Below are 7,009 nucleotides of genomic sequence, written 5' to 3' on the forward strand. Positions count from 1 at the left end.
CAAGGAAGGGGCCCAGCAAGGACAAAGGGTCTGAGGCCTGTCTGCCTCCCTCCTCTTCATTTTCCACATGTTCTTAGCAAGGATGAGACATCAAAGAAAAAGATAGCCACAAGGGACTGGAGGGGAGGGAACAGAGCCATGTGACACTGGTACATCGCGGCTTCATTCACAAGATGTCAGCGCTGCAAGAGGATAAAGAAATGATCAAATCCGGGGCGCCTGGGTGGCTCAGTGGGTTAAAGCCTCTGCCTTCGGTTCAGGTCATGATCCCAGGGTCCTGGGATCGTTGGGCTCTCTGCTCAGCGGGGAACCTGCTTCCTCCTCTCTCTCTGCCTGCCTCTCTGCCTACTTGTGATCTCTGTCAAATAGATAAATAAAATCTAAAAAGAAAGAAAAGAAAAAGAAAAGAAATGATCAAATCCAAACACCACCATACAGCTAGCAGCCCAGAGAAGTGAAACTAGCAACCTAACCTCACATGGCAAAGGCAGAGGTGAGCCATGAATGAGACTGGATCTTGCTCTGCTGGGCCATGCATCTGGGGAGAACCCAGCATTCAATCCAACCTGGGCACTCCTCCTGACCCTGCAACTCCCATAGGAACTGAAAAGCCAGGGGTCTCTGGGAAGTAGTGCGAGCGGTGCTCAGGATATTTTACCTTTAATCCCTGAACGTCTCAGCTTTGAAGGAGGCTGGCTGGATTGCTTGAGGCTTTCAATGAAAAAGCCTAAAGCAGAAAGAAACTATTACTAGACTTAAGATCAGTGGCTTTTACAGAGGCTACCATATGCATGCAGGACAAATCTGACAGATAAGAAGCAAGAGAGAAGCAAAGAGGGGAGAGAAGAAAACAGGAGAGAAAATGAAGGAAGAAAGCAGTGGGGAGAGTCTGCAGGCAGCAGTTTGCTTATTCATTTATCAGACATCGATTGCATGCCAACTAGAAGCCAGGCATTGGAATATAAGAGATTTTTTGCTTGGGATTCATTGGGCTTCTTGTATCTTGCTCATGGCTTTCATCAAATGTGATATTTCAATCATTATTTCTTCAAAAGTTTTTTACATCTCCTTCTCCCTCGCTTCCGGGCACCCCACTTACGCATATATTAGGCCACTTGAAGTTCTCCCAAAGCTTACTGATGCTCTGTTCATTGTTTTAGTCTTCTCTGTGTGTTTCATCTTGATGAGTTTCTACTGCTGTGTTTTCATGTTCATTATCTTTTCTTCTGCAGTGACTCATCTGTGGGTAAGCCCATCCAGCGTAGTTCTATCTCAGATATTGTAGCTTTCATCTTCAGAAGATCTATTTAGGTGTTTCTTTCTCTTCCATGTATCTTCTTAATGTGTTTTATGTTTCCTCTGCCTTCTCATGCACAGGGAATATAGTTGTAATAACTACGTCTATGAATGCTAATAACAGCATCATTTCTGGGGGTGCCTGGGTGGCTCAGTGGGTTAAAGGCTCTGCCTTTGGCTCGGGTCGTGATCCCAGGGTCCTGGGATCGAGCCCCACATTGGGGTCTCTGCTCAGCGGGGAGCCTGCTTCCTCCTCTCTCTGACTGCCTCTCTGCCTACTTGTAATCTGTCTGTCAAATAAATAAATAAAATCTTAAAAAAAAATCATTTCTGGGTCAGTTTTGATTGTTTGCTTTTTTTTCTTCATTTTGGGTCATATTTTCTTACTACTCTGTATCCTGGTAATTGCAGATTGGATGCCAGACTTTGTGGATTTTACCTTATTGGGTGCTGGATATCCTTGTATTTTTAAAAAATAATCTTGTGCCTTGGTCTAGAACAAAGTCAAGTTATTGGGAACAATTTGATCTTTTCAAGGCTTATTTTTATACTTTCTTAAGCAAGAGCAGTGGAGCCTTTAGTCTAGAGCTGATTTTCCCACTACTGAGGAGATACCCTTCTGAATATTCTACCCAAGGCCCTGTGAATTCAGAGGCTTTCTCCTCTAGCTGGTGGGAACACCAAATCTGTGGGAGCACCAAGGATTGTTTCTGCCTACTCCATTTGGGTGGAACTTTCCCCATCTTCAGGTGGCTTACAGTATTCCCTGATTGGTGCTCAGCTGAAGACTAGGGGTGGGATGGATCACAGGAAGGAACCATCTACAGATCCCCGGCTGCTCTCTCCGCAGCAATTTCCTCTCCCACCTCCCTGAGAACTCTAGCCACCCCGACCCTCCCAAACTCTCAGCTTCAACTCTTCCACTCAGCTTTGTGCTGTGCTACACTTGGGCACCCCTCTTGCCCTGTGTCCTGGCAACTCTAGCCTATATGCCAGGTCAAATATAATGTTCACCATACTTGTTTTCCCTCTCGAAGAAATCACCATCCCACATTACCAGTTATTCAACGTCAGAAAACAATTGTTTCATTTGTTTGTTTGTTTGTTTTAGTTGTTTAAGATAGAAGGGTAATTTGGCCCATTACTCCATCCTGCACAGAAACAGAAGTTTGTAAGAGATTTTTAGCAACACTTTGTACCCTTTAAATATTCCCAGCATGCAAGGGAGCTACAGCCAAGCAGTCACTTGACTCCGACAAGTACCATGAAACTGGCCAGAGAGGAAGGGGACTCAGCCACATGGGGCTTCTCTCAGTTCATAAAGCACCTCACACTCCTTGGATAGGACAGTGCCCATGACAGCATGTTCTTTCTGCCGTTCTCGACCTGGCTTAGTCCTTTTCACCCTAAGCAGCACCTCCTCTGGGAAGCCTTCTCTGACCCTGGGTTGAGTCCACCTTCTCCCCTGTCATGCAGTCTCCTGGCTCCCTGTGACCCCTTCAGAGCACTGATACTATTGCTTGTAATGACTTTGTTTATACAAGATCTCTCCTCCCTCTGAGGTGGGAGCCCCACAAGGGCAGATTCTCATTGATCTTGTTCCCTGATGCCAGGTTTAGGGACTGGGATGCAGAAAATGTTGAAAAAATATTTTCTACGGAAGCATAAGGAAGGGCTCATTCAGGGGAGGTGTATCTTGAGAATAAAGGTGCAAAAAAGGCAGGTCTCCTGTCAAAATCAGGGCAATGAAGAGTCACATTTGGCTTGAAAAATAATTCCCCAGGGAGCAGTGAGTTAGGGTGTTGGGGAGAGACCCGGATGCTGAGGGACCCAGAGGCCAGGCTGAGACCCTTGTATGTTATTCTGGAGGCCTTAACGAGCCAGTGGATGGATGGGAAGAGTCAGCACAGAGCACAGATTGGGTTCCCTAGGAAGAGCCTCTGGGATGAAGAAGAGCTTACAGAGCATTTATTTAGGGAATGCTCTCAGGATCAAGGTTGTGGGAGGAAAGGAAAGGGCAAGATTGCACAGAGGTGATGCTGACCTACAATGCCGGTTCAATGGCGGACTTGATAAGCTCTACAGAAAGTTCTGAAGAAAGGCTCCTTTGCAGCCGTCCCAAGTTGTGGCAAGAGTGCTGGGCCTTTATCCCGTGGCATTTACTAGTCACTGGACCAAGGCTGCTCCTGAAGGGAGATGTAGCCTTGTATGAGGCGGTTTTTCAGCTAAGGGCAAACACCAGAGAGGACTGACAGCTGAGAACCATCCTCAGGCAGCTCTTCCTGCAGCTGGGGGAGAAGTCCTTCATTCCTGAATATAGATCGGGGAACAGGGTAGAAGAAAGCCCAGAGGCAAAAATAGGCACGGGGCCTTTGGCATGACTGGGAGTAGCTTTCCAGGATGGAGATGAGATTGGAGTGGTGGTCAAAGAGGGACAGATCTTAAAGTGCTGAGTAGATCTGTTGAGGTGTTGAGTCAAATCCCAAGAGGAATAGGAAGCCATCTGGGGGGTTTAAGCTGAGGAGTAAGCTATGATCCATTTCTCTGCTCTACTTCTCCTCTGACTCAGCCCCTCTGCCTCCTTGGCATGTAAGAAAGGAACAGCCCTGCTTCAAAGCCCATCCTGTACCCATAACCATCCATGAAGAGGAGGAGGTATTCTCTATTCTCTCCAAAACTCAAGAAGATGGCAGACACTGTCACCAGGGAGCTCATTAATCCTCCCAAGTTTCAGGGCCATCATTTGTTAACAGCTAACCTAAAACTTCCATCGTGCCTGTACATTCTAAGAGTTTATACTATTCCAAGAGTTGTACATCTTAAATCATTTAGTCTTCCCAAACAAACTTAAGAGGCAGGGACTATTTTTACAAACCAGAAGCTAGAAGCACAGAGAGGTTTAGTAACTTGCCCAAGGTCACACAGTATTTAAGTGGCAGGGGCAGGATGTAAAGTGGGGTAAGTTCTACCTTCTGGAGAGGAAGTGGAATTGAATGAAAGGTACATATGAAAGTGCCTTGTGTGGTGTGCAGACCCATGGTAAGTGTGTTCATTTTTTTCAGAAAACCAAAACTGGTAATAATGACAGCTTAGAGAAAAAGTCCATCTAGAGGAAGTTCTTTCTGATAAACATTGTATGGTTAATTTTAGAGGATTCCCTCCTCTCCTTTTTCCTCAGCTGCTGCAAATGAATGCCCTCTGAGTCTGCTTGGCAACATAACCCACACAAAGACCCGATATCCTCAGAATTTTCTTGCCATCAGAGAGTACAGGAATCTTCTAGCCTCAGATGTGGCCGTCCTTCTCAAACTGGCAAAGTCCCAAGTTCAGCAGGTTATAGCCTAAGAACACCAAATGAATTAAATGTAAATCTAATTTTTTTGCATATGACATAAACTTTTTTAAAATTGTAGTTGACATATTATTTTAGTTTCAGATATATAACAGTGATTTGACAATTATATGCATTACAAAATGCTCACCGTAATTAAGTACAGTTGCCCATCACCATACAAAGTCATGACAATATTATTGACTTTATTCCCTATATTGTACTTCTCATCTTCGTAATTTATTTTATAACTAGAAGTTTGTCCCTCTGAATTCCCTTCATCAATTTCACCTATTACCCTCTGAAAATCTCCAGTTTGTTCTCTATGTTTATGTTTTTCTTTTTGCTTGTTCATTTGTTTTGTTTTTTTTTAGATTCCAATATAAGTAAAATCTTACGGTATTTTTCTTTCTCCATCTGACTTATTTCACCTAGCGTGAATGTTGCCATCAATGGCAAGATTTTATTCATTTTTATGGCTGAATAATATTCGATTCCATATATGTATGGAATGTATGTATGTATACACACATATGTATGTGTGTATGTATGTATGTGTGTATGTGTGTGTGTGTGTAGCATCTTTATTCATCTACTGATGGACACTTGGATTGTTTCCATCCCTTGTAATATATTGTAATAATTGCATTGTAAATAATTGTAATTTAATTGTATTGTAAATAATTGATGCAATAAACATAGGGGTAAATATATCTTTTTGAATTAGGGTTTTTTGTTTTGTTTTATTTTCTTTGGTAAATATCCAGAAGTGGAATTACTGAATGGTGTGGTATTTCTATTTTTAATTTTTTGAGGAAACTCTATACTATTTTTCATAGTAACTGGGCCAGTTTACATTCCCACCAACAGTGCATTTGGGTTCTTTTTTCTTCATATCCTTACCAACACTCGTTCTTTTCTTTCTGGTACTAGCCATTCTGACTGGTGTGAGGTGATACCTCACTGTAGTTTTGATTTGCCTTTTCCTGATGATTAGTGATACTGAGTATGCTTTCATGTATGTATGTCTTCTTCAGAAAAATGTCTATTGATCCTCTGTCCATTTTTATTTTTTGTAAAGATTTTATTTATTTATTTGACAGAGAGAGATCACAAGTAGGCAGAGAGACAGGCAGAGAGAGAGGAGGAAGCAGGCTCCCTGCTGAGCAGAGAGCCCGATGCGGGGCTCAATTCCAGGACCCTGAGATCATGACCTGAGCTGAAGGCAAAGACTTAAGCCACTGAGCCACCCAGGTGCCCCTCTCTATCCATTTTTTTTTTTTAAAGATTTTATTTATTTTTATTTGACAGACAGAGATTACAAGTAGGCAGAGAGGCAGGTGGAGAGAGAGAGGAGGAAGCAGGCTCCCTGCCGAGCAGAGAGCCCGATGCGGGCCTCGATCCCAGGACCCTGAGATCCTGACCTGAGCCGAAGGCAGCGGCTTAACCCACTGAGCCACCCAGGCGCCCCCTCTCTATCCATTTTTAAATCAGATTGTTTGTTCTTTTGGTGTTGAGTTGTAGGATTTCTTTATATTTTTTTGGATAGCAATCCCTTATCAGATATATCATTTCAAATATCTTCTCCCAACCAGTAGGTTACCTTATTTTTTGTTTATATTTTCCTGTTGTGCAAAAAGCTTTTTAGTTTGATATAAGCCCAACTATTTATTTTTGCTTTTATTTCCCTTGTCTGGGGGAGACAGATCCAGAAAGGTATTGCTGAGTCTGATATCTAAGTTTATTGCCTATGTTTTCTCTAGTTTTATGGTTTCAGGTCTCACGCACAGGCCTGTAATCCATTTTTAATTTTTATTTATTTATTTGAGAGAGAGAGAGAGAGAGAGTAGAGAGGGGCAAAAGAATCCTAACCAGGCTCCATGCCCAGTGAGGAGCCTGATGTAGGGCTCTACCTCACGACCCTGAGATCATGACCTGAGCCAAAGTCAAGAGTTGGTCACTTAACCAACTAAGCCAACCGGGCACCCCCACTTTGAGTTTATTTTTGCATACGGTATAAGAAACTGATCCAGTTTCATCCTTTTACATGTAGCTGTCTAGTTTTTCCAGAACCATTTGTTGAAGAGACTCTTTCCCATTGCATACTCTTGCATCCTGTGTCACAGAATAATTGGTCACATAAATGTAGCTTTATTTCTGGGCTCCCTATTCTGTTTTATTGATCTATGTGTCTATTTTTACACTAGTACCCACTGTTTTAATTACTATGGCTTTGTAGTAAATCTTAAAATCTGGGATTGTGATACCTCCAGCTTTGTTCTTTCTGAAGATTGGTTTGGATATTCAGAGAGGTTTTTTCCATACCAATTTTAGGATTATTTGTTCTAATTCTGTGAAAAACACTGACATTTTTTAAAGAGA

Source organism: Mustela nivalis (assembly GCF_964662115.1).
Source record: "Mustela nivalis genome assembly, chromosome: 2".
NCBI lineage: Eukaryota > Metazoa > Chordata > Mammalia > Carnivora > Mustelidae > Mustela > Mustela nivalis.